This window comes from Cajanus cajan, chromosome 2, assembly GCF_000230855.2.
Source record: "Cajanus cajan strain Asha chromosome 2, NIPB_CcT2T_4, whole genome shotgun sequence".
NCBI classification, from domain to species: domain Eukaryota; kingdom Viridiplantae; phylum Streptophyta; class Magnoliopsida; order Fabales; family Fabaceae; genus Cajanus; species Cajanus cajan.
This window is the reverse complement of record NC_138518.1, coordinates 23,183,996-23,211,759: the sequence shown is the minus strand read 5'-3', so window position 1 is coordinate 23,211,759 and position 27,764 is coordinate 23,183,996. Positions and strand designations below refer to the sequence as shown.

Sequence of the window (27,764 nt, the reverse complement as noted above, 5' to 3'; positions counted from 1 at the left end):
AGCCTCAATGAGGTTTCTATATTTCTGAGGGGTACTTGTATAAAGAAGGAAGAATATGTATACCCCAAGGATCTATTAGAAAACTCCTTGTAAAGGAAAGTCATGAAGGTGGTCTCATGGGGCACTTTGAAGTTGAAAAGACTAAGCTTTTTAAAGGAAAAATTCTTTTGGCCCCACATGAGAAGGAATGTTGAGAGGTTTTGCTCTAGATATATAGCTTGCTCGTAAGCAAAGTCTAAAGTAATGCCTCATGGCTCTTCTACACCCTTGCCAGTTGCTAACTCTCCATGGGTTGATATAAGTATGGACTTTATTTTGGGCTTACCCAAAACCCAGAGAGGCATGGATTCTATCTTTGTGATAGTGGAAAGATTTAGTAAAATGGCCCATTTTATACCCTGTCACAAGATAGATGATGCAAGCAACATAGCAAGACTCTTCTTCAAGCAAGTGGTTATGGTCTACCCAAAACAATTGTGTCAGATAGGGACACTAAGTTCCTTAGCCATTTCTGGAAAACTCTTTGGAGTAGGCTAGAAACTAAACTACTTTTCTCAACTACTTGTCATCCCCAAACTGATGGGCAAATAGAAGTAGTTAATAGATCCCTATCTACCATGTTAAGGGCAGTCCTTAAGGGTAACCATAAGTCTTGGGATGAGTACTTGCTGCATATTGAATTTGCTTATAATAGGGTAGTCCATAAGACTACCAAAATCTCACCTTTTGAGGTTGTTTATGGTTTTAACCCTCTCACTCCTTTGGACCTAATACCCCTACCAGATTCTTCTCATTATTTTTTATAAAGAAGGGGTATCTAGGGTTGATTTTGTGAAGAAACTACATGAGAAGGTTAAAACTCATATTCAACAACAAAATGAGAGAACTGCTTTAGAAAGAAGCAAAGGTAAGAAAGACCTCATCTTTGAGGAAGGAGATTGGGTTTGGCTTCATTTGAGAAAGGAAAGTTTTCCTTCTTAAAGGAAGTCTAAACTCAATCTAAGAGGAGATGGTCCTTTTCAGGTCCTCCAAAGAATCAATGATAATGCTTACATGTTAGATCTTCCCAGTGATTATGGAGTAAGTAACGCTTTTAATGTTAGTGATCTTATTCCCTTTGCAGGATATAATAATGAGGAAGAGGACCCTACAGATTTGAGGACAAATCCTTCTCAAGAGGGAGGAGATGATAGACCATGCGCCAAGGGCCCAATCACTAGAGCTATGGACAGGAACATACAAGAAGAGTTAGACCTCTTGAAGACCAGTGGGCTTTCTAAGCCCAAGGTACTCTTCACTTGGACTACTCTATCATGAAGAGAAGGCCTAGTTCTAGTTGTGTATAGTTGTACATAGCTTCTCTTGTGTAGGGTTATTTTTACCTTTGTATTTGTGAGACACTTTATTTGCTTTTATTTCTCATTGTATATTGTTTCTAGGCTAGGTTACTTGGGAACTTTGACTCCATTTAACCTAACTTAGAAGTACACTTGTTTTGCTCCTAATTTTTCAAGGATTTGATTTAGCTAGGTCTCATCAACATTAGATGAACCTAATTAAACCAAATCAACATTTTTCATCAAAACGGATTTGAGCAAAACAAGCCAAATGGCTGCCTAGCCTAGTTCCCTTCTTTGGCCGAATTCCTTCTTCATTATCTTAGGCTTGAGAAGCTTGTGCTACAAGATTCTCCTTAGCTTTCTTCCCAAGCAAGCTAAGTGAGAAGCTTGCTCCACAAGTTTCTAAACCACTTGGGACGGTCAAGAGACCTTACCATGGTTCCTAGTTGTAGACACCCAATTTCTTCCGGGGGGCATACAAACAACAAGATAGGACATCAGAGGACCCAAAAGCCCAAATTAACTATTTTTAGTGACCCGGAACGGGCCGTTCCAAAATTGGAACGGGCCGTTCTCGAATTGGAACGGGCCGTTTCGAGGCTTCTAAAAGGCCTAAAAATTGTAAGTTGGAACGGGCCGTTCTAGACCAGAACGGGCCGTTCCAAACCAATCAAATGGCCTAAATTTGTACCCCAGAACGGGCCGTTCTGATTTCAGAACGGGCCGTTCTAGGGTACAAAATAACACATAACGTTCAGATTCGGAACGAGCCGTTCTGAATCTCGAACGGGCCATTCTGGCCCATATCTGATATCTAGAAATAGAAATCTCGGCCACAGTTCTCCGGACCCCAAAAATTTCGTCCAGCACTCCTTAGAGCTCGAAATTTCTCTCTTTTTCTCTCTCTCTCCTATTGTATTTCTTGAGTGTTGTGAGACAATTGTAGTGCGAAAGGTTGCCACAAAGCACCTAAAATCTCCCTATTTTTAAAGATCCAATAGAGCTCATTGAAGAGGTATTTAAGTTAATTTCTTTCTTTTTTTTTATTTCTTATCTATAATAATTATTGTTACAATAAAAATAATCATGTAGACATTTTAGGGTTAATCGTATTATTTAAATTTCAAGTATGTAAATAGTTATTAATAAAGAGGATCTAATATTTAATTTATTATTTCTTATCACATTAACTTCATCATAGGGTACTGATTGAGGGCGTTGTAGGGGTGCTTAATACCTTCCTTACACGTAATCGACTCCCGAACCCAATTCTGGTTATCAAGGCCATTATTGGACTTTTAAAAATCTTTTCTTTTTCCAATGTTTTAAGTAAAATATTGGTGGCGACTCCATGAACCTATTTTCAAAACCATTAATTAAGGATTAGTCTGGTGTCCGGGCATTCTTTAATTAATGAGACTTTTAAAAGGATGTCTAAACCATTAGTCGCAAGATCGGAAATTTTCGGGTTGTGACAGATGGCGACTTCACTGGGGACGTTTAAAGAGGGTCAGACCCATTTAATTGATGAAGTTAATAAAATAAAAATAATAATTTAAATATTTTTTCCCCTTTACTTTATTTATTTTATTTTTTTGGCTTTAATATCTGTTTGTTTGTTTATTTAAATTCTGTACCTGTTGAATAAAACTGTACACAATCATTTGCACACAACAGTTCCCCCTACACCCGGGGGCATGAGGGTAATAAACATAGGGAGCGGTTGACGTACGATCGACCCAAGTTTGGCCTTGGAGCCTGCGAGCCTTGTCAGAAATCACACTCAAGGTGATAACCGGTTACTCTAGCCTGAAATACTGCGACAGACCTTAGAGTTTGCTAGGTGACGGTGACAGAGATACTGGGTCCCTATAATGGGGGCACCTTGGGGGCCTTAAGACTAGTGAGATTAGAACTGTCCTATACAATGCACTTTTCTTGTAGGGACCACAGACCAAGGATTTAAACGTGATTGGTCGCGGGTGTACATTTGTTTGAGCATATGTGTGTTGCATTTGTTTGTGTTTATTTATTTCAAATGGATAAGAATTACAAACAAATAGATATTAATAAAAAATTATGATAAAAATTTTAACTCCCTTCTGTATACCCTAACTCTAAAGCATCATATAGGGTAGTTTATTTCAAAAAAAACAAAAAACAAAAAAAATATAGCAAAAAAAAAAGCATCATCATAACCCTTAGTCAAAAACATGATAAAATTTAGGTAGAAAACAAATATCATGCATATTTTAATTTAGCATATACATTCATTAGAAATGGAAGACACATAGTATGCAAAGATTTTTGAGAAAGGAGAACATTCTAAAGTACAAGATTCGTGTGTCCTTATACTAAGGAGGCCTACTAGACTTTAAACTCTCGTCATCCTTTCAAAAGAAGGCAAAGTCTACATCTTCTCAGACTTCTTCTAATCTAGAAAGATGTCATTCCTCAATTCAAATAGGAGATTATTTGAAATTTCGAAAAGGAGGCACGCAAAAAAAAAAGGGAAATTGAAGCAAAAAAAAAAAGAGAGAAAAAGAATTTGCTTCAAAAGAACATAGTTTGGGAAGCTAAAGAAAACTCCGCTGATGAACGAGAAATCATGAACCTAGGAAGTTTAAAAAAAAAAAAAATTGATGATAAGCTCCCTTACACCTCCAATTCGTTATCAAATCACTCTAAACTACATCTTTCTTCTCTGACTCATCAACCTCGTCAATAAAGAAAATTTTTTTGGCAATCACCAAAATAGTGGTGAACCCGAAGATCCTATTGACGGTTACTTCTGATGGGAATAGCAAGAAGAGAATCTGAGAAGAAACAAGAACTAATTGCAAATCAACGAATGAGCAAGCATGTCTATAGGGACATCACTCAAGCATTAGCTTCTGTAGCCTGTTACAACATCGCCAAAGTGCACCGAAAGATTTGTACAAAGAATGTTCTCTAAACAAACAAATCAATGAGAATGATATTTGTTGAATTTCTCAATCACCTTTGCATCCTATTGTGCACTTCATATAGATAATATGCCTTCCTTGTAAATAATAAATAAGAATAAAAAGGGAAACCTAACCTGTGCGTGTTAATCAAATAATGAGATCACTGGTAATCAAGTGCAAACTCGATACATCAAATTGGAAGCACTTAAAAACCAGTAATTGTGCAAGAAGACTGGGGGGCATAACACGCCCAAATTGACGATTCAAACATTGAGAGTTCCCCATGCAGAAATGACAACTGTTGGTATAGGAGGAATGATCAAAATGAATGAATCCTTGCTTCTAGGGTATTGCATGACAAAAACTCGCTAGGACGAAAACCCGTAAAGGACTTCCTAGGTAAAAATTAGGGTAAAGGAATCAATATCCCGATAGGATACATCCTATGCAAAAGTTAGGGATATACATATATAAAAAAAAGGGCAATGCATGCTCAAGTTGAAAACCGAAAGGTGGCTTGAGTATTCCCTTTAGAAAGCAAGAATTCATAAAGGTTTCACTTCGAAGTCGAAACACCCACATTCTAGCAAGTGGGAATGCGTTCCTAACGTAGTTCAACCAATCGTCAACCATGCCTCTCTAGGGTGAAATCTCGGTTAATCTCTCTGTGTACGAATCACGAACTCGGGGCATGCCCGGGCCTCCGAGCTTTGCTAAAGGGGCACGTGTAAATTGGAAGTACTGTTTTAAATGCCATAACATTCTTTCATTTCTCTTCTCCCTTTAAAATATTCACTCTAGGCCTCATCCATCAACCCTTAACAAAATGTATTTGCGACAAAGATGTTACTCAATAATAGCGTGGAAAGGACAACAAAAGAACAATAAGGAATTCAAACATGATTAGTGTTTAATAAAAATAAAGACATCCCATACCTCACGAGCGCTGCAAAAAATGAAGGCCTAGCAGGAAACCCACTAAGGGGGTTGCACAAAAGTTAAGGCAAGATCTGCTAGGCAACCCACAAGTAAAAATGGTTAACCTAGGCAAAAGAAAAGATCAAAAGAAAAAATGTCCACTAGGGAACACATCTCAAGTGACCTAGGCAAAAGTTAGGATGTTAAAGCAGCAATCTGAGTTGAAAACCGAAAGGCGGCTCAGAGGAATCATCCAATCAGAGTATGACCCCAAGTCATCACTTCACTTTCCAAAAAGGCTAAACACAATGATAGCTTCTTTGTAGCAAATATGCTTTGTTTGATAACCTTAAACACAAAAGCCTACCTTGGCTAGCCATTCTTCTAAAAACCTCTTTTAAAAAAATCCCTTCTAACAACCCTTTTGAAAAAAATAATAATAATAACAACATCCCTTCCTTCTTTTCTCTTGACCCGTTATGGCATTAAAATGGTACCAAAAAGATACACAGAAAATGCACAGTGAATACTCACAGAGGGAGGACACAAATGTCCCTGAACATAGCTTGGAGACGTTCGACTACACAATTAAAGAGCCACTTAAAACTTGAGTTCAAAGGAACATATCCCGGCAATAATCAAAATAGCACAGACAGAAAGCAATTGTCAACATTAACCTTAAGGCGTACAGGTTAATTTCCCGACAAAAAAATTGAATTGCATGTTTAGGAACAAACACATGAGCATAAATTGCATCGCATGCATATGAGATAGGGGCATATGGAAGGGCGTTAGACAAAAAAAAGAATAAATAAAATAATAATAATAATAAAATCACTCCTGTCTTGCATTTTTATTGCATTCATGCATCCATGCATTCTACTTGCTATGGGTCAGAAGGAGTCATCAGGACGAAGCACAAGCTAAATAGCCAACCATGAGCCAAGCAGCGGCAAACGACAACACCAAGTGATTCTATGTGCCCACTAAGCAAAGACATATCAACAGTGGAATATGATAGAATTGACCAAACAAGCAAGTCTATAAGCATGAAGAGGCCATCGCGCCTTACTCCTCAACTAAATGAAGGATGATCCAAAAAATGCCAAGACCAGGAATGACTTCCTAACCAAAGCCAGGAGTGGCTTCCAAAATAATACTCATCAATAAAGATTCAACAAATAACATCATCGTGGGAATAGATCCTTCCATCAATGATGACAAAAAAAAAGCAAAAACAACATGAGAAAAAGACAAGCTTCGTAAATGTTGAAAAAGCCGAAGCATTTAGAAAAATAGCAAAAAAGGCAAGCTTCAAACATGAAAAAGCTGAAGCTAAAAAATGAAATTCAGAAAAATCCCTACCACAAGCAGACGCCTGGAGAGGCATCACAATACTCACATGGCAGGGGTAGCACCAGAATCTCTGTTAAGCATCTACTCCTTTGCCCACCAACACAAGGGCACCACTTTCCAACAATCCTCGTCAAGGGGTAATCACATCATCAGCACCAGCAGATGGCCTGCAGAGGCTACGAAAATACAACGGCCTGCAGAGGCTACGAGAATACTATGGTCTGGAGAGGCTACGAAAATACTACGGCCTGTAGAGGCTACGAAAATACTACGGCCTGTAGAGGCTACGAAAATACTACGGCCTGTAGAGGCTACGAAAATACTATGGCCTGCAGAGGCTACGAAATACTACAGCCTGGAGAGGCTATGAAAATACTACAACAACAAAGAGGGTTACCTACCTTCACCATGGGCCGGCTGAAGCCCTAAATATCAGTCCAGCTTGAAGAGGCTGAGCTCAGAATATACTCTCTCTTCAACAAGTTACGAATAAAGGAACACACTACCATGAAGCAAGTAGAAGCAGTAGGATTGTAGACCCCTAAAATTGTCCGGGTCGGAAATAAGACTCGAAGACTCTCGAAGACCGAAGGAAAGTCAGCCGAAAGGACTCCTGGAAGACCCTGGAAGACCCTAGGATGATTCTTCATAGGTTTAGAAGTCTTAGAGTAGCTTAAAATAAGGATGTGGGAGGATTGAAGCTCAATACGGCCTCCTAGAAGTTCAGTACGGCCGTACTGAACAATTTGAACTACAATACGGCCGTACTGAAACCAATACGGCCATACTGAAACCAATACGGCCGTACTGAAGTTTTTGAACTTCAGTACGGCCGTACTAAATTCAATACGGCCGTACTGTAGTTCAAAACTTCAGTACGGGCCGTATTGATGTCAGAGGCCGTACTGCGCCTCACTCCTATATATAGTGTTGAAGATTGAAGAATCTACATCTGGAAGATGTTCCCTAGAAGTTTTAGTTTTGATGTTTTGCTCATGTTGCTTTTTATTTTAAGCCTATGTCAAAAGGATAATGTATTGATTGTTTAAAAGATTAGGCTTGTATGTGTTTGTTTGTTATGTGTTAAAAATTAGTAATTAACATGAAGGTGAAAATATCATAATACTCATTTTTCTTATTTCATTCATTGTTGAGAACATGAAGTATTAATTTACTGAGTGTTTGAGACTTTAAATGAAAACTTGAAAACATCAGAAATTTTCTGAGTTAAGGAATAGATTACCTGAACTGGTAATAGATTACCTGACTCATGTTGAAAAACTGATTGATACTGGAATAATCGATTACCATGTGTGGTAATAGATTACCAAACTGATTCTGATGATTTCAAAAGGAAAAAGGATCGTGTTAATCGATTACCTCTTTAAAGTAATCGATTACCTCTGTTCCAAATGTGAGTTTTGTGTTATTTTGGCATCGTGTTAATCGGTTACCATGTTAGGTAATAGATTAAAACAGGAGCTGAAATAATTAGTTCAGTTATTCTAACTCGTGGTAATAGATTACCATCACAGGTAATAGATTATCTCCGTTATGAATATAACTGAAATAACTGTTTCCTTGCACATAAAAATTGTCTTTAAATAAGTTTAAAACTGAAGCTTTTAAGAGAATTTTTACACACGAAAAAAAGAGAGATACTTACACGAAAAAGAGAGACTTTTTTAGAATACACATTACTGCAAAAGAGAAAAAGATTTTCTGAAAAAGAAAGAAAGAACGTATCTGCTGAAAATCAACTTTTGGAAAAAGAAGTGTGCAAGATCAATTCAAGAAGATGAAGTTCATATAGAAAATTCATTCTAAACTGGTTTACGTTGTTGAAGATCATATCTACACGAACAGGTGTACTCGTTTCTGATCTTTTGTTATTGTTTGAATGGTTTTAACTCTTGAGATTAGAGAATCTCTGGAAGAGTTGTGTAAAGAGAAATCTTGAGATAGGTTTTTCTCAAGTAGGATATTGTGGGATCAATATTCTTGGGTTATATGTTTCTTGTGGAGTCAAGAAATGGTTTGTTAATCTTGTGGGTGTCAAGATTTGCTTGTTAAATTCATTGATTGGATATTGCTTGTGCAGGGTGCATGTAAAGAATATCAATAGTGGATTTGACTGGATTTAGAGGTGTATCTAAATCTGAAACTGGATGTAGGCCTTTGGATGGCTGAACCAGTATATATCTTGGTGCATGATTTTCTTAACCCTTACACTCTTTACATTCTGTATAAGTTTCTTGATTAATGTTGTATGAAGAAAAATATTATCTGCAGAAACTGAACTTTAAAGATTCTTGGTAATTGATAAAATCAATCTTTACATATCTTGTATTAATTGTGTTATTCAAATCTTGTTGGATAAGCTGTGCATATATAACTCTGAATTACTTTTTATGTTTAAAGGTTTGATTTAAATCAAGATTTGTTTGGTAAAGATTTAGAAAGCAAACAAGAAAAGGAAAAATAACATAGAATCTATTCAACCCCCCCTTCTAGATTCTAACCGTAGGGACCAACATATAGGACGTCATTTGGACGTCATTCCACATTTCCACACATTTGGACACCTTTTGGACTCTCTTGTTGAGTATTCTGGGGTTTTTGAGCAGTGTTCTGCCCTAGAAGTCTCTCCGAGAGCCGATCCGACGAAGTTCTTGAGTTCTGAGCATTTTGCTTGAGGATTCGAACTAGTCGAAGGGAAATCTTTCTGATTTCCATAGTAAAAATTAATTTTTAGGGAAGGAGCGAGCAAGCGTGTAGTGGGAAGGAGTGCCAAAAAGCCTCCTATTATTTGAATATATAAAAGCACGCTTCAAAGGTTTCTTCTTCAAAATCCTTCCTTTTACTGCTTTCTGATTGTTGCATCGCATGTTTAAATTATTCATCATGTAAATATTCCGCTTATAATCGTTTCTAATAAATAGGGGTAATTTAGTAATTTTACACTATTATTTATGAAATAATCCGTCATAGGGAACCCGAAAGGGGCGTTGTGGGGTGCTAACACCTTCCCCGCACGTAACCGACTCCCTTACCCAACTCTGGTTGTAATGGCCAAGGTTGATTTGCGAAAATCAATTGCCTTATCCCTTTTTCCAATGTTTTGAGTAAAACATTGGTGGCGACTCCAAGAACCCTTCTTTTTGCGAAAACCACTAATCCATGGAGGGTCCCGCTTGGGATTAACATGGATTGGTGAATCATTTAATAAAATTGTTAGTCCGATGAGGTCTCAGTTTGAGAATAAGTCGTTCTAACAATCCACCACTTTTCAAAACTTAAAAAGAGTCCGACCATCGTTGCGAATGCCAAGGTCCGTTTCGGCGGGTGGCGACAGATGGCGACTCCACTGGGGAAGCCTCGAGAGTCAGTCCCATTTAGTGGTGGATTATTTCTAAAAATAATAGTTTAAAATTACTTCATTACCCCTCGCTTGTATGATAATATGTTTTATCTATGTGGCTTTTAATAACTGTTGTATGTTTAATTTTCGCAATTGTTTGAAATAAAAACTGCACACAAACCTTTGCACACAACAGTTCCCTCTATACTCGGGGGCATGAGTGGAAAGCCATAGGGAGTGGATGTTAGTACGGCCGGTTGTCGAATGGGTCTATAGGTGCCCGTAGACCGTTGTCGGAAAACATCACTCAAGGTGATAACCATGAACTCGAGTCCGACAGTGCGTTGGAGCTTTCCATCGACTTACGACGAGAGGAATTGGGTCCCTATAATGGGGGCACCTTGGGGGCCTCAGACCAGTGAGAACAGTTAGAACCACCTTGAATATGCACTTTTCTGCAGGATACCCCTACCTCGTGATTCGCTCGTGACTGTTCGTGGATGAGTGAATTGTCTGTGCATTGTTTATGTGACATTGTTTGAGCATACATTGCATTCTTTAAACATACAACATTCTCCTTTTAAAAATAAGAATAAATAGGAATAAAAATCTTCCATTACATGGTGTTAACATCTACCTTCATCACATTCATGTAGGTAGTTTCCATTTTTTCACCAAAAAAAATACAAAAAACAAAATACCCAAAAAAAGAAAAAGGGTTATTTATCCAAACTAAGCAATATCATGCATCATCTTAGGAGCATCCTGAAAACATGATAATGCTTAGTTGAATAAACACAATGCATGCATATTCAACGCCATCATCTCATATCATGCATTCTTATCAAAGATCATGGAGGGATCTAGGTTTACATTTCATACATCCCTCCTAGTAATTCATTAATAATAGTAATAAAAAGAAAGGATTAAGCGATGCGTATGTTCAGAATGGATCGCACGCCATTTGTTATTAAATGCAAGCCAACAACCGCGCCAAGCGAACGCACGTCAACTCCGTTGTTGGTAATCATGACAAATAAAGGGGAAGGTCCGACGCCGTTAAGGATCACTGCTCCAAGACCTTTCCCCTACGAATCAAATAAGGCTGTGCCGTGGATATACGACATCCATTCTTCTGCCGACAGCGATATCTCTAACATCGCTGGACTTGGGGGCATGACTAGGAGTGGCAGGATCTACACTCCCGAAGATCTTCATGATAAAGCTCCCAAGAATAAAGAAAAGGAAAAAGAAAAAGAGAAAACCGAGGAAAACAAAGAATCCGAGGAGGAGACTGACGAGCTGTTAAGATATATCCGACAGAGCGAGTACTCCATCGTGGATCAACTTCATAGGACGCCAGCAAAGATTACCCTGTTGTCGTTGATCCTAAGTTCCGAACCGCATCGGCAAGCTCTGTTGAAAGTCTTGAACGAGGCATACGTGTCGCACACTATCTCCCAAGACAAGTTTGAGGGGATTGTTAGTCACATCACGGCTAATGATCACCTCACTTTCACCGATGAAGAGATCCCCGCTGGGGGACCGAATCACAACAAGACCTTGCACATCTCTGTAAAGTGCAAGGAGTATCACATCGCTAAAGTCTTGGTGGATAATGGATCTTCCTTGAACGTGATGCCAAAAAGAACACTCGATCAAATGGCAATCAAGGGAGTCCAAATGCGCCCGAGCAACATGATCGTTCGAGCTTTCGACGGTTCTAAAAGAGAAGTGGTGGGAGAAATCAATCTCCCAATCCAAATTGGACCCACCATCTTCAACGTCGAATTTCAAGTGATGGACATTACTCCCGCATACAGCTGTCTCCTCGGCCGACCTTGGATTCATGATGCGAAAGCTGTTCCCTCTACGCTCCACCAGAAAGTCAAATTCATAGTGGGTGACAAGCTGGTGACTGTACAAGCTGAAGATGACATACTCATCAGCAAGCCATCTACCATACCTTATGTGGATGCAGCAGAGGAAGCTCTAGAAACCGCCTTCCAAGCATTGGAGATCGCCAATGTCGAAACGTTTCCTCGAGAAATGAAGAAGGTAGCCCACATGCTCACCAAGAACGGATACTTGCCCGGACAAGGACTTGGCAAGGATTCCCAAGGAATTCCCGAGCTACCCACTATCAAGAATAATCCGGGGAAACAAGGGTTAGGATACAACCCTAATAAAGATCAAAGGACGAAGAGGAATCAAGATCCTTCTCGACGTTCTTTAAGCCAGATCTTTAGGAAGGCCGGTTCACAAGCGTTAAGGCCAGTCGTCGTCGTCAAGTGTTTTTCTCCTTCCGATAGGGATGTATAGACCTGATGACTGTTAGAGATAACTCCTCAGGGACAGCCTGACCCCCGAGCCTCGATAGGGCACTTGTTTCCACTATAATTATAATAAAATCATTCTTCATTAATTCTTACTGCTTCTTTTCTTGCTTATAATAAATTTCTAGACCACATTATTTTAACCCTGTTTGAATAAGCATGAATGAGGTTAAAATTGTCTTAATAACAATAAACCCGCATCATTTTTATGTGGAAGTGTGTGTGACAACTTGGAGCACCATTCCTTGGCCTCGACAAGTGCCATCATGGATAAAAAAGAAATCCTTCAAAAACAAAAATCATAAAAACAAAAAAGCTCGGCAGGAAACCCAAAAAGGGGGCTGCGTAAAAATAAGAGCAAAGAACCCGCTAGGAATCCCACAAAAGGGTGACCTAGGCAAAAATTAGGGTTGCAAAAATAAACAAAAACAAAGGTCCGCTAAGACGCCACAAAAAGGTGTTTTAGGCAAAAAATAAGGACAATCAAAAAAGCAAAAGAAATCCATGATGGTACCATGAGCCGAATTCAAAAAGAAAGGTTCAAGGGAAGCTATCTAAGTTGTCAAATCACAACGTCAATAACAGGACTTTCTTAACTTCATAAGTGTTTAATCAAACAAGCCTAAACACATGAGCCTACCTTGGCCAGCCATTCTTACAAAAACCGCTTTCAAAACAATAAATAATCCCCTCTAAAACACAAACTTTTGAACAAAAATATCTTTCCTTTCTTTTCTCTCTTGTCCCAAACGATTTTAGAATAATCTAGTGGAAACATGGAGATATAGTGGTCAATAGGAGGGTTGACATGTCTTCTAAAGGAAGGGAAGGATCACTTGGTTGATGACACCAATCTCGGTATAACACGCATCATTCCTCGGTTACAGAAATCGGCAGTGCACAGCCCGTCTAGAGGAATGGCAAAATCCAAGCAAAGAAACGCATCGGTTAATTCTTTTGAAAAAATAAATCAAATAGAATTAGGTGCATCATACCGCATACATGCATACAGATGATAGGTGTACTAGAAGATCACTTATTCTCTGTTTATTGAAAAAACCAAAAATAAAAAAAATCAAACTTCAGAAAAAACAATGCGCCCGTACCATGTTCAGTACGCCCGTACTAAAATTAGGGTTATGAACAAATTTTTAACTCAATACAGGCGTACTGAAATGGATACAGCCGTATTGGCCTTTAGTTGCACATTTAAAGACCTTATCATGAGGCAATCGCATAAAATAGAAAAATAGAAAAAAATTGCTTGTGTATGACAGCAGTCAACAGAAAAAGCCAAAAAAACGACAAAAAAGGCAAAAATTCAGAAAATCAACCGCATCATACAGAATAACTGAGCCTGGAGAGGCTTGCCGAAATAATACTCCCTCATCATATAGAATAACTGAGCCTGGAGAGGCTTGCCGAAATAATACTCCCCCATCGTACAGAATAACTGAGCCTGGAGAGGCTTGCCGAAATAATACTCCCTCATCATACAGAATAACTGAGCCTAGAGAGGCTTGCCGAAATAATACTCCCCAATCGTACAGAATAACTGAGCCTGGAGAGGCTTGCTGAAATAATACTCCCCAATCCTACAGAATAACTGAGCCTGGAGAGGCTTGCCGAAATAATACTCCCCAAGAGACATCTCAGTTTGCACTCTTGGGCTGAACAGAAAATCCAACAATCATGCAGAATAACTAAGCCTGGAGAGGCTTGCCGAAATAATACTCCCCAGAGACTTCTCAGCTCACACTCTTGGACCAAATCCCCAGTAAGAGCTATCAAAGCAAGATCAGTAAGATTCCCCAATGGAAGCAATGATCATCCAAACGAAATATCTGAGTCAAAGGACTCAGACTTCCTCAGTGGAAGATAGCTTTCCAACTCAAGCGACGAGTGAAGCTAAGCCTGCAGAGGCTTTCTAAATAATACTCTGGGATACATAAGATCCTCAATCCCCATTCGCCTACTCAGAGGCACTCCTTCAAAAAGAGAAAAATCAAAAACATCAACAACCATTCCCCAAGCGGAATCTGGCACTCAGCCGAACACCAAACATCAAGATAATTCGCCTACTCAGAGGCACTCCTTCAAAAAGAGAAAATCCAAAAAAGATCAATAATCATTCCCCAAGCGGAATTCGGCATTTAGCCAATCATTGAACGTCAAGATGATCCGCCTAACAGAAGAGGCTAATCAAAATTAACGACAGAATCCCCCAGCGGATAACAGCCTACGCAGAGGCAACAAAACCAAGAAAATCAAAAAGAGTCACCCGAATAAGGATAATCGGGGTACTCCACCAACGTCGAAAGGACGTCAGCCAATCATAAGGCACCGCTCACATCAGAAAGAGCATCTTTGTGTCTGCACCCCCAAGGAATCAGAAATTCCCCAGTGGGCACCAACTACGCAATGGAAAGTTGGGACACAAGAACCTATGAGTAACTGCACATCCCCTAGACGGATCCCTGCATTATCCAGCCCTCAGCGGCATCAAAATCAAAAACAACCGTCGAAGCAGCATCGTGGACTGTGGAGACAAAATCATCACAATAGAATCCCCCAGCGGATAACAGCCTACGCAGAGGCAATAAAACCAGAAAATCAAAAAGAGTCACCCGAATAAGGATAACCGGGATACTCCACCACCGTCGAAAGGACGTCAGCCAACCATAAGGCACCGCTCACATCAGAAAGAGCATCTTTGTGTCTGCACCCCCAAGGAATCAGAAATTCCCCAGTGGGCACCAACTACGCAATGGAAAGTTGGGACACAAGAACCTATGAGTAACTGCACATCCCCTAGACGGATACCTGCATTATCCAGCCCTCAGTGGCACAAAAATCAAAAATAATCGTCGAAGCAGCATCGTGGACTGTGGAGACAAAATCATCACAAATCCCTGGAGAGGGTAAACTCACACTGCCAATGTCGTCAGAAACACGGAGGCAGACCCTGGGGAGGGCAAACCGCAGACCCTGGAGAGGGCAAACTCATGCTACCAAAGTGACCAGAAGCACGGAGGTACGCAACCCTGGGGAGGGAAAACCGCAGACCCTGGAGAGGGCAAACTCACGCTACCAAAGTGACTAGAAGCACGGAGGTACGCAACCCTGGGGAGGGCAAACCGCAGACCCTGGAGAGGGCAAACTCAGCTGTCAAGGTTGTCAGAAACACCGAGACAGAGCCTGGAGAGGCGGTACTCAGCTACCCCGTCGTCAGAAACACGGAGGTATGAAACCCTGGGGAGGGCAAACCGCAGACCCTGGAGAGGGCAAACTCAGCTGCCAAGGTTGTCAGAAACACCGAGGCAGAGCCTGGAGAGGCGGTACTCAGCTACCCCGTCGTCAGAAACAACGGAGGTATGCAACTGCCAATGTCGTCAGAAACACAGAGGCAGAGCCTGGAGAGGCGGTACTCAGCCACCAACGTCGTCAGAAACACGGAGGTGTGCAACTGCTAACGTCGTCAGAAACACGGAGGCAGAGCCTGGAGAGGCGGTACTCAGCTACCGAGGTTGTCAGAAACACCGAGGTATGCACGAGCCTGGAGAGGCGACGACTAATACTCAACCTGGAGAGGCTACTCAACAATTTTCCACCGGAAGACACTACAAGTCGGAACGATGGTCTATTCCCCGGACAATTGGGTCAACTCCTTTACTTGTCAACCGGTACACCAAAAAGCCATTTGACTAAGTAAAGGGGGGACAGCTGTAGACCCCTAAAATTGTCCGGGTCGGAAATAAGACTCAAAGACTCTCGAAGACCAAAGGAAAGTCAGCCGAAAGGACTCCTGGAAGACCCTGGAAGACCCTAGGATGATTCTTCATAGGTTTAGAAGTCTTAGAGTAGCTTAAAATAAGGATGTGGGAGGATTGAAGCTCAATACGGCCTCCTAGAAGTTCAGTACGGCCGTACTGAACAATTTGAACTACAATACGGCCGTACTGAAACCAATACGGCCATACTGAAGTTTTTGAACTTCAGTACGGCCGTACTGAAACCAATACGGCCGTACTGAAGTTTTTGAACTTCAGTACGGCCGTACTAAATTCAATACGGCCGTACTGTAGTTCAAAACTTCAGTACGGGCCGTATTGATGTCAGAGGCCGTACTGCGCCTCACTCCTATATATAGGACGTCATTTGGACGTCATTCCACATTTCCACACATTTGGACACCTTTTGGACTCTCTTGTTGAGTATTCTGGGGTTTTTGAGCAGTGTTCTGCCCTAGAAGTCTCTCCGAGAGCCGATCCGACGAAGTTCTTGAGTTCTGAGCATTTTGCTTGAGGATTCGCACTAGTCGAAGGGAAATCTTTCTGATTTCGATAGTAAAAATTAATTTTTAGGGAAGGAGCGAGCAAGCGTGTAGTGGGAAGGAGTGCCAAAAAGCCTCCTATTATTTGAATATATAAAAGCACGCTTCAAAGGTTTCTTCTTCAAAATCCTTCCTTTTACTGCTTTCTGATTGTTGCATCGCATGTTTAAATTATTCATCATGTAAATATTCCGCTTATAATCGTTTCTAATAAATAGGGGTAATTTAGTAATTTTACACTATTATTTATGAAATAATCCGTCATAGGGAACCCGAAAGGGGCGTTGTGGGGTGCTAACACCTTCCCCGCACGTAACCGACTCCCTTACCCAACTCTGGTTGTAATGGCCAAGGTTGATTTGCGAAAATCAATTGCCTTATCCCTTTTTCCAATGTTTTGAGTAAAACATTGGTGGCGACTCCAAGAACCCTTCTTTTTGCGAAAACCACTAATCCATGGAGGGTCCCGCTTGGGATTAACATGGATTGGTGAATCATTTAATAAAATTGTTAGTCCGATGAGGTCTCAGTTTGAGAATAAGTCGTTCTAACAATCCACCACTTTTCAAAACTTAAAAAGAGTCCGACCATCGTCGCGAATGCCAAGGTCCGTTTCGGCGGGTGGCGACAAGGATGCATTAACATCAAAGCCAGAAGCCTAGATGGTACAAGTTTACCATCCTTATCACCCAATAAAGCATACAATCCAACACTCAGTTGCTCCAAGGGGCAAGGATATAGGGAACAACGTCTACCCGAAGGAAACAACGTGAAGGTATCTATTGACAAAACAAGAGTGAAGATCCGAAGTTTCACCTCACTATCACAAGAGAAACAATGGAGCTTCTACTCAAAGACTGAAGATCAGGTGTACAGTTTGTCAACTTTATTACCCAATAGAGTACGCAATCAATGCTCAATTGCTCTAAAGGGTGAGGATATAAGCAAATACACCTGTTTAAGGGAAGCAACGTAGAAGAATCAACACAGAGACGAGAAGAAGACCCGGACAAAATGTCTACGTTTTTACTTGCCTTTAGAAAAGCAACACAGCTATTGCAAAGGACAAGTAAAGAGGGGCAACTATAGACACCCAATTTCGTCCGGGGGGCATACAAACAACAAGATAGGACATTAGAGGGCCCAAAATCCCAAATTAACTATTTTTAGTGGCCCAGAACGGGCCGTTCCAAAATCAGAACGGGCCGTTCCCAAGTCTGGAACAGGCCGTTCTCGAATTGGAACAGGCCGTTCTGAGGCTTCTAAAAGGCCTAAAAATTGTAAGTTGGAACGGGCCATTGTAGACCAGAACGGGCCGTTCCAGACCAATCAAATGGCCTAAAATTTGTACCCCAGAACGGGCTGTTCTGAAGTCAGAACGGGCCATTCTGGTTCCCCGGAACGGGCCATTCTGATTTTAGAACGGGCCGTTCTAGGGTACAAAATAATACATAACATTCAGATTCGGAACGGGCCGTTCTGAATCTAGAACGGGCCGTTCCGGCCCATATCTGATGCCTATAAATAGAAATCTCAGCCACAGTTCTCCGAACCCCAAAAATTTCGTCCAACACTCCTTAGAGCTCGAAAATTCTCTCTTTCTCTCTCTCTCTCTCCTATTGTATTTCTTGAGTGTTGTGAGACAATTGTAGTGCGAAAGGTTGCCACAAAGCACCTAAAATCTCCCTGTTTTTGAAGATCCAATAGAGCTCATTGAAGAGGTATTTTAGTTAATTTTTTTCTCTTTCTTTTTTATTTATCTATAATAATGATACAATAAAAATAATCATGTAGACATTTTAGGGTGAATCGTATTATTTAAATTTCAAGTATGTAAATAGTTATTAATAAAGGAGATCTAATATTTAATTTATTATTTCTTATCACATTAACTTCATCATAGGGTACCGATTGAGGGTGTTGTAGGGGTGCTTAATACCTTCCCTACACGTAATCGACTCCCGAACCCAATTCTGGTTATCAAGGCCATTATTGGGCTTTTAAAAGTCTTTTCTTTTTCCAATGTTTTAAGTAAAATATTGGTGGCGACTCCATGAACCTATTTTCAAAACCATTAATTAAGGATTAGTCTGGTGTCTGAGCATTCTTTAATTAATGAGACTTTTAAAAGGATGTCTAAACCATTAGTCGCAAGATCGAAAATTTTCGGGTTGCGACACTAGTGAACCATGGTTAAGGTTAGCTTGCTCCCTAAGCTACCTCTCCCTATATATTTGTAATTCTCACATTGTAGCTCACTTTTGATGAATGAAATCTGAAATTTCTCAAGAATTTATCTCTTCTCAAAGTCACCAAACCGTAGAGAACTTTCTCTTTAGGTTATCCCTCAAAGGTTCTTCAACCTTTGAACTAGGTTGCTCAAGCTTCTTCAAGCTTCTTGAAGTGGCCGAATCTCCTTGTTTCCTCTTTCACCATTGAAGCTTCCTTCAAAGGTGTTCATCTTCATTTGGATGTCTCAACCTCAAGAGAAGAAGGGATTTGAACGGTGGAAACTTGAAGAAACATCAATCTTTTCCAAGCACTTCCATCACTAGGTTCAAGAGAACCTTAACCCTTGTTCCATTCTCATTCTTTTGGTGCCAAAGAAAGATGGCAATAGAGGATGAACACTGTTTATAAAAGCCATCATTAAATAAAGCATAGGCACCTAATCCTTAAGCTAGATAATTTGATGGATGTCTTGGATAGGGGCCATTAGTTTTTTCCAAATTTGCTCGGTGATGCCTTTTTAGGCTTCCCCAATACTCCTAGCACTCTCATTCATCTAATAAATCATGTACTTAAGGATTAAGTAGGAAAGTTTTAGTAGTTTATTTCCCTAATTGTGGCCTCACATCTTTTGAAGGGACCAATGGAATGGATGAGCTTAAAGATTTGAGGTTAAATGCTTCTCAAGAACGAGGGGATGATGGAGGACCATCCTTGAAGACTCATGTGGGCCCCATTGTCGCCACCCGCCGAAACGGACACTGGCATTCGCGACGATGGTTGGACTCTTTTTAAAGTTTGGAAAGATGGTGGATTGTTAGAACGACTTATTCTCAAACTGAGACCTCATCGAGCTAACAATTTTGTTTAAATGACTCTCACCAATCCATGTTAATCCCAAGCGGGACCCTCCATGGATTAGTGGTTTTCGTAAAAAGAAGGGTTCTTGGAGTCGCCACCAATATTTTACTCAAAACATTGGAAAAAGATATAAGGCAATTGATTTTCATAAATCAACTTTGGCCATTACAACCAGAGTCGGGTAAGGGAGTCGGTTACGTGCGAGGAAGGTGTTAGCACCCCACAGCGCCCCTTTCGGGTTCCCTATGACGGATTATTTCATAAATAACAGTGTAAAATTACTAGATTACCCCTATTTATTAGAAACGATTATAGATAAAATATTTACATGATGAAAGCTCTAAACATGCAATGCAATAATCAAAAAGCAATAAATAAAAGTAGTAAAGGAAAGGATTTAGAAAGAAACCTTCGAAGCGGGCTTTTATATATTCAAAATGAAGTTTAGGAGGCTTTTTGGCGCTCCTTCTCACTACACGTCCGCTCGCTCCTTTCCCCTAAAGATAATTTTTACTATGGAAATTAGAGAGATTTCCCTTCGACTTGTTCGAATCTCAAGCTAATGGCTCATGACTCAAGAACTTCGTCGGATCGGCTCCCGGAGAGATTTCTAGGGCAGAGAATAGCTCAAAAACCCAAGAATACTCAGCAGGAGGGTTGAGGAATGTGTAAAAAGTGTGGGAGGACGTGCAAATGACGTCCTATTTATAGGATTGAGGCGCAATACGGCCTGGGAGGTCAATACGGCCCGTACTGGGTTTTTGAACTACAGTACGGCCGTATTGAATTTGGTACGGCCGTACTGAAGTTCAAAAACTTCAGTACGGCCGTATTGATTTCACTACGGCCCGTACTGAAGTTTTTTGAACTACAGTACGGCCGTATTGAATTTGGTACGGCCGTACTGAAGTTCAAAAACTTCAGTACGGCCGTATTGAGTTCACTACGGCCGTATTGCAGTTCAAATGGCTCAGTACGGCCGTACTGAACCTCTGGGAGGGTGTATTGAGCTCCAATCCTCGCACACCCTTATTCTAAGCTACTCTAAGACTTCTAGACCTACAAAGAATCATCCTAGGGTCTTCCAGGAGTCCTTCCGGCTGACTTTCCTTCGGTCTTCGAGAGTCTTTGAGCTTTATTTCCGACCCGGACAATTTTAGGGGTCTACAGCTGCCCCCCCTTTACTTAGTCGAACGGCTTTTTGGTGTACCGGTTGACAAGTAAAGGAGTTGACCCAATTGTCCGGGGAGTAAGCCATCCTTCCGACTTGTAGTGTCTTCCGGTGGGATAATTGTTGAGTGGCCTCTCCAGGTTGAGTATTAGTCGTCACCTCTCCAGGCTCGTTGCATACCTCGGTGTTTCTGACAACCTCGGTAGCGTGAGTTTGCCCTCTCCAGGGTCTGCATGTCTCCATGTTTCTGACGATGTTGGCAGCTGCATACCTCCGTGTTTCTAATGACGGGGTAGCTGAGTATTAGTCGTCGCCTCTCCAGGCTCGTGCATACCTTGGTGTTTCTGACAACCTCGGTAGCGTGAGTTTGCCCTCTCCAGAGTGTGCATGCCTCCATGTTTCTGATGATGTTGGCAGCTGCGTACCTCCGTGTTTCTGACGACGGGGTAGCTGAGTATTAGTCGTCGCTTCTCCAGGCTCGTGCATACCTTGGTGTTTCTGACAACCTCGGCAGCTGCATACCTCCGTGTTTCTGACGACGGGGTAGCTGAGTATTAGTCGTCGCCTCTCCAGGCTCGTGCATACCTTGGTGTTTCTGACAACCTCGGCAACTGCATACCTCCGTGTTTCTGACGACGGGGTAGCTGAGTATTAGTCGTCGCCTCTCCAGGCTCGTGCATACCTTGGTGTTTCTGACAACCTCGGCAGCTGCATACCTCCGTGTTTCTGACGACGGGGTAGCTGAGTATTAGTCGTCGCCTCTCCAGGCTCGTGCATACCTCGGTGTTTCTGACAACCTCGGTAGCTGCATACCTCCGTGTTTCTGACGACGGGGTAGCTGAGTACCGCCTCTCCAGGCTCGTGCATACCTCGGTGTTTCTAACAACCTCGGTAGCTGCATACCTCCGTGTTTCTGACGACGGGGTAGCTGAGTACCGCCTCTCCAGGCTCGCGCATACCTCGGTGTTTTTGACAACCTCGGTAGCTGCATACCTCCGTGTTTCTGACGACGGGGTAGCTGAGTATTAGTCGTCGCCTCTCCAGGCTCGTGCATACCTCGGTGTTTCTGACAACCTCGGTAGCGTGAGTTTGCCCTCTCCAGGGTCTGCGGTTTGCCCTCCCCAGGGTTGCATACCTCCGTGCTTCTGGTCACTTTGGTAGCGTGAGTTTGCCCTCTCCAGGGATTTGTGATGATTTTGTCTCCACAGTCCACGATGATGCTTCGACGGTTGTTGTTTTTTGATTTTGGTGCCGCTGAGGGCTGGATAACGCAGGGATCCGTCTAGGGGATGTGCAGTTACTCATAGGTTCTTGTGTCCCAACTTTCCATTGCGTAGTTGGTGCCCACTGGGGAAATTTTGATTCCTTGGGGATGTAGACACAAAGATGCTCTTTCTGATGTGAGCGATGCCTTATGATTGGCTGACGTCCTTTCGACGTTTGTGGAGTATCCCGGTTATCCTTATTCGGGTGACTCTTTTTTGATTTTCTGGTTTTGTTGCCTCTGCGTAGGCTGTTATCCGCTGGGGGATTCTGTCATTTTGATCTTTTCTGATTTTCCTTTTTTGAAGGAGTGCCTCTGAGTAGGCGAATGGGAATTGAGGATCTTTTGTATCCCAGAGTATTATTTAGAAAACCTCTGCAGGCTTAGCTTCACTCGTCGCTTGAGTTGGAAAGCCATCTTCCACTGAGGAAGTCTGAGTCCTTTGACTCGGATGCTTTGTTTTGGACGATCATGCTTCCGTTGAGGAATCTTGCTGATCTTGCTCTGATAGCCTTCACTGGGAATTCAGCCCAAGAGTTCAAGCTAAGATGTCTCTGGGGAGTATTATTTCGGCAAGCCTCTCCAGGCTCAGTTATTCTGTATGACTGTTTAATTTTCTGAATTTGCCTCTTTTTGTCGATTTTTGGCTTTTTCTGTACAGAAGTTGAAATGCTAAAGAGCTTTGAATTCAAAGTGGAGAATTTCATTAAATGAAATTGGATTTGTACAATGAAAAGTGGGGCACAGCCCGATCCATCAAATAAACAAAAAGTAAGAAAAAGAGGCCGGTCTTCACTCCTCTACCGGCGGATCCTGTGGAGGGTCTGGGAAGCGACGATGCAGCCAGACTGACAGGCTGTCAAAATCCTATCTGAGGGCGTCGATACTGTGCTGCGCCATGTCGAATCGAGTGTCGATGCTCTGTTGCAACGCATCGAAACGAGCATCGAAGTAGGCCCTGTCCTGCTGTGAGGTGTCGGCCTCTGGTTGCGGGTCCACATCACCTGGGAGCTCGATGTTCTCGAAGAGCTCGCTGAAGGTGTCGTGTGTGGTCGCTCGTACAAATTGCCTCCCTGCCCTGGCAATGATCTTCATGTTGATCAGGGTGGCAGCATTGATGGGCTTGGGCGCCAACTCCCCTGCATCTATGCCATCGGGGCACCCCCAAGTCTCGGCGAGTCGTGAAAGGAGCGTGGAGACCATGATGTATCCTCGCCGAGCGTCGCTACCCTCTCTTGCCCCCAGATTCTTTATGTGCTCGAGGAAAAAGAATCCGGGGTTGGCCCTCTGTCTGGTGACCATGCAATAAAGAGCCAGCAGATCCTGTCGCGTCACTGACTCGGGGCTCTTCGGTCTGGCATGGATGGAGCCGGTGATCAGCTTGTGGCAGATCCGTAGCGCCATCGGGAGCCGAGCACCCTTCACTCCGGCGTGGTAGTCCATCTGACCTGTGAGCTCTCTCCACATCTCGTTCGTGGTCAGATTATCGGGGCACTCGCAGATGGCGTCCCGATACTCCAGCTGATCAGCTCGCTGAAAGAAGCCAGCCTGGACGTTGAAGCTGTGACGCCGACGGTAGCCAGGAACTCCTTCGTCGCAGTCGGGAAGATCTGAGGGTGGGGATCAAGGAGGAATCCCCATCCTATGGCGTTGATGTAGCCTCGGACCTCGTCCTCCCATTCCATTGCCCGGAGGATGTTGAAGTCGAGCACCCTCGACGGATGGAAGATGAACGTCTCAAGGAACTCCATCCTCTCTTGATGTCGCGCGGTCATTTCGAGTTGTGCGGGGACCCTGTGCCTCTTTCTTGATGACTCGGCCATTTCTCGGAATTGGAGAGATCTCAGACACACTCACAGACAAAGTATGCAGAGGGATGAGAATGTTGTGCAGAATGAGAGGGGGAAGGGGCGTATTTATAGGAAAAAGTAGGTCAGTACGGCCCGTATTGAATTCAATACGACCGTACTGACTTTGCCGTTATTGTGTAAAATGGGGGGCCAATACGGGCCGTATTGGATTCAATACGCCCGTATTGGTGTGACCGTTACGGTCAATACGGGCGTATTCAATTCGGTACGCCCGTATTGAACTGAAGAGTTGCCCATAACCCTAGTTTCAATACGGGCGTATTGAACCTGGTACGGGCGTATTTTTTTTTTTTTTGTTTTTTGTTTTTTGTTTTTTTTTTTGTTTTTTTTTTGTTTTTTTTTTTTTTTTGAAATAAACAGAGAATAAATGATCTTCCATTACACCTATCATCTGTATGCATGTATGCGGTATGATGCACCTAATTCTATTTGATTTATTTTTTCAAAAGAATTAACCGATGCGTTTCTCTGTTTGGATTTTTGCCATTCCTCTAGACGGGCTGTGCGCTGCCGATTTCTGTAACCGAGGAATGATGCGTGTTATATTGAGATTGGTGTCATCAACCCAGTGATCCTTCCCTTCCTTTAGAAGATGTATCAACCCTCCTATTGACCACTATATCTCCATGTTTCCGCTAGATTACTCTAAAATCGTTTGGGACAAGAGAAAAGAAGGGAAAGATATTTTTTGTTCAGAAGTTTGTGTTTTAGAGGGGATTATTTTTTCGAAAATGGTTTTTGTAAGAATGGCTGGCCAAGGTAGGCTTATGTGTTTAGGCTTGTTTGATTAAACACTTATGAAGTTAAGGAAGTCTTGTTATTGACGTTGTGATTCGACAACTTAGATAGTTTCCTTGAACCTTTCTTTTTGAATTCAGCTCATGGTACCATCATGGATTTATTTTCGCTTTTTGATTGTCCTTATTTTTGCCTAAAACGCCCTTTTGTGGCGTCTTAGCGGACCTTTGTTTTTGTTTATTTTCGCAACCCTAACTTTTGCCTAGGTCACCCTTTCGTGGGATTCCTAGCGGGTCTTTTGCTCTTATTTTTGCGCAGCCCCCTTTTTGGGTTTCCTGCCGAGCTTTTTTGTTTTTATGATTTTTGTTCTTTAAAGGATTCCTTTTTTATCCATGATGGCACTTGTTGAGGCCAAGGAATGGTGCTCCAAGTTATCACACCCACTTTCGCATAAAAATGATGCGGGTTTATTGTTATTAAGACAATTTCAACTTCATTCATGCTTATTCAAACAAGGTTAAAAATAACGTGGTCTAGAAATTTATTGTAAGCAAGAAGAGAAGCAGTAAGAATTAATAAAGAATGATTTTATTATAATTCTAACGGAAACATGTGCCCTATCGAGGCTCGGGGGTCGGGCTGTCCCCGAGGAGTGATCTCTAATAGTCATCAGGTCTATACATCCCTATCGGAAAAAGAAGAACACTTGATGACGACGACTGGCCTTGACGCTTGTGAACCGGCCCTCCTAAAGATCTGGCTTAAAGAACGTCGAGAATGATCTTTGTTCCTCTTCGTCCTTTGATCTTTATTAGGGTTGTATCCTAACCCTTGTTTCCCCGGATCATCCTTAATAATGGGTAGCTCGTGAACTCCTTGGGAAACCTTGTTTTCCTCGGTTTTCTCTTTTCCTTTTTCTTTATTCTTGGGAGCCTTATCATGAAGATCTTCGGGAGTGTAGATCCTGCCACTCCTAGTCATGCCCCCAAGTCCAGCGATGTTAGAGATATCGCTGTCGGCAGAAGAATGGATGTCGTATATCCATGGCACAGCCTTATTCGATTCGTAGGGAAAAGATCTTGGAGCGGTGATCTTCAACGGTATCGGACCTTCCCCTTTATTCATCTTGATTACCAACAACGGAGTTGATGTGCGTTTGCTTGGCGCGGTTGTTGGCTTACACTTGATAACAAACGGCGTGCGATCCATTCTTTGAACATACGCATCGATTAATCCTTTCTTTTTATTAATGTTACTAATGAATTACTAGGAGAGATGTATGAAATGCAAACCTAGATCCCTCCATGATCTTCGATAAGAATGCATGATATGAGATGATGGCGTTGAATATGCATGCATTGTATTTATTCAACTAAGCTTTATCATGTTTTCAGGATGTTCCTAGGATGATGCATGATATTGCTTGGTTTGGATTGTCGCCACCCGCCGAAACGGACCTTGGCATTCGCGACGATGGTCGGACTCTTTTTAATAGTTTGAAAAGTGGTGGATTGTTAGAACGACTTATTCTCAAACTGAGACCTTGTCGAACAAACAATTTTATTAAAATGGTTCACCAATCCATGTTAACCCCAAGCGGGACCCTCCATGGATTAGTGGTTTTCGCAAAAGGTAGGGTTCTTGGAGTCGCCACCAATGTTTTACTCAAAACATTGGAAAAAGATTTAAGGCAATTGATTTTTATAAATCAACCTTGGCCATTACAACCAGAGTTGGGTAAGGGAGTCGGTTACGTGCGGGGAAGGTGTTAGCACCCCACAACGCCCCTTTCGGGTTCCCTATGACGGATTATTTCATAAATAACAGTGTAAAATTACTAAATTACCCCTATTTATTATAAGCGATTATAAATTAAATATCTACATGATGACGAATTTAAATATGCAACAATCAGAAAGCAGTAAAAGAAGGGATTTTAAGAAAGAAACCTTTGAAGCGTGCTTTTATATATTTCAATGAAGTTTAGGAGGCTTTTTGGCGCTCCCTCCCTCTACAAGCTCGCTCGCTCCTTCCTAAAAATTAATCTTTACTATGGAAATCAAAAAGATTTCCCTTTGACTAGTCCGAATTCTCAAGCTAAATGCTCAGAACTCAAGAACTTCGTCGGATCGACTCTCGGAGAGAATTCTAGGGCAGAACACTGCTCAAAAACCCCAGAATACTCAACAAGAGGGTCCAGAAGTCTGGAAAAAGTGTGGAATGACGTCCAAATGACGTCCTATATATAGGGATGAGGCGCAGTACGGCCCCTGGGTTCAATACGGCCCGTATTGAGTTTTTGTACTTCAATACGGCCGTATTGAATTCAGTACGGCCGTATTGAAATACAGAAACTTCAATACGGCCGTATTGGTTTCAGTACGGCCGTATTGTAGTACAAAATGTGCAGTACGGCCGTACTGAACTCCAAGGAGACCGTATTGAGCTCCAAACCTCCCACTTTCTTATTTTTGGCTACTCTAAGACCTCTAAACCTACAGATAGTCATCCTATGGTCTTCTGGGAGTCCTTCTGGCTGACTTTCCTTTGATCTTTGAGAGTCTTCGAGTCTTATTTCTGACCCGGACAATTTTAGGGGTCTACAGCTGCCCCCCCTTTACTTAGTCGGACGGCCTTTTGGTGTACCGGCTGACAAGTAAAGGAGTTGACCCAATTGTCCGGGTGATGTGCCATCCTTCTGACTTATAGCGTCTTCCGGTGGAAAATTGTTGAGTAGCCTCTCCAGGTTGAGTATTAGTCGTCGCCTCTCCAGGCTCATGCATACCTCAGTGTTTCTGACAACTTCGGTAGCTGAGTACCCGCCTCTCCACGCCCTGCCTCTCAACATTCGGCAGTTGAGTATCGCCTCTCCAGGCCCTGCCTCTCAACATGAGTCAGTTGAGTATCGCCTCTCCAGGCCCTGCCTCTCAACATGAGGCAGTTGAGTATCGCCTCTCCAGGCCCTGCCTCTCAACATGAGGCAGTTGAGTATCGCCTCTCCAGGCCCTGCCTCTCAACATGAGGCAGTTGAGTTTGCC

The 27,764-nt window shown here is 42.1% G+C and overlaps 1 pseudogene; it reads left to right on the top strand.

Annotated features, from left to right (window-relative positions):
- Positions 1 to 27,764, top strand: part of LOC145954838 (uncharacterized) — a 198,651-nt pseudogene that overhangs the window by 119,733 nt on the left and 51,154 nt on the right.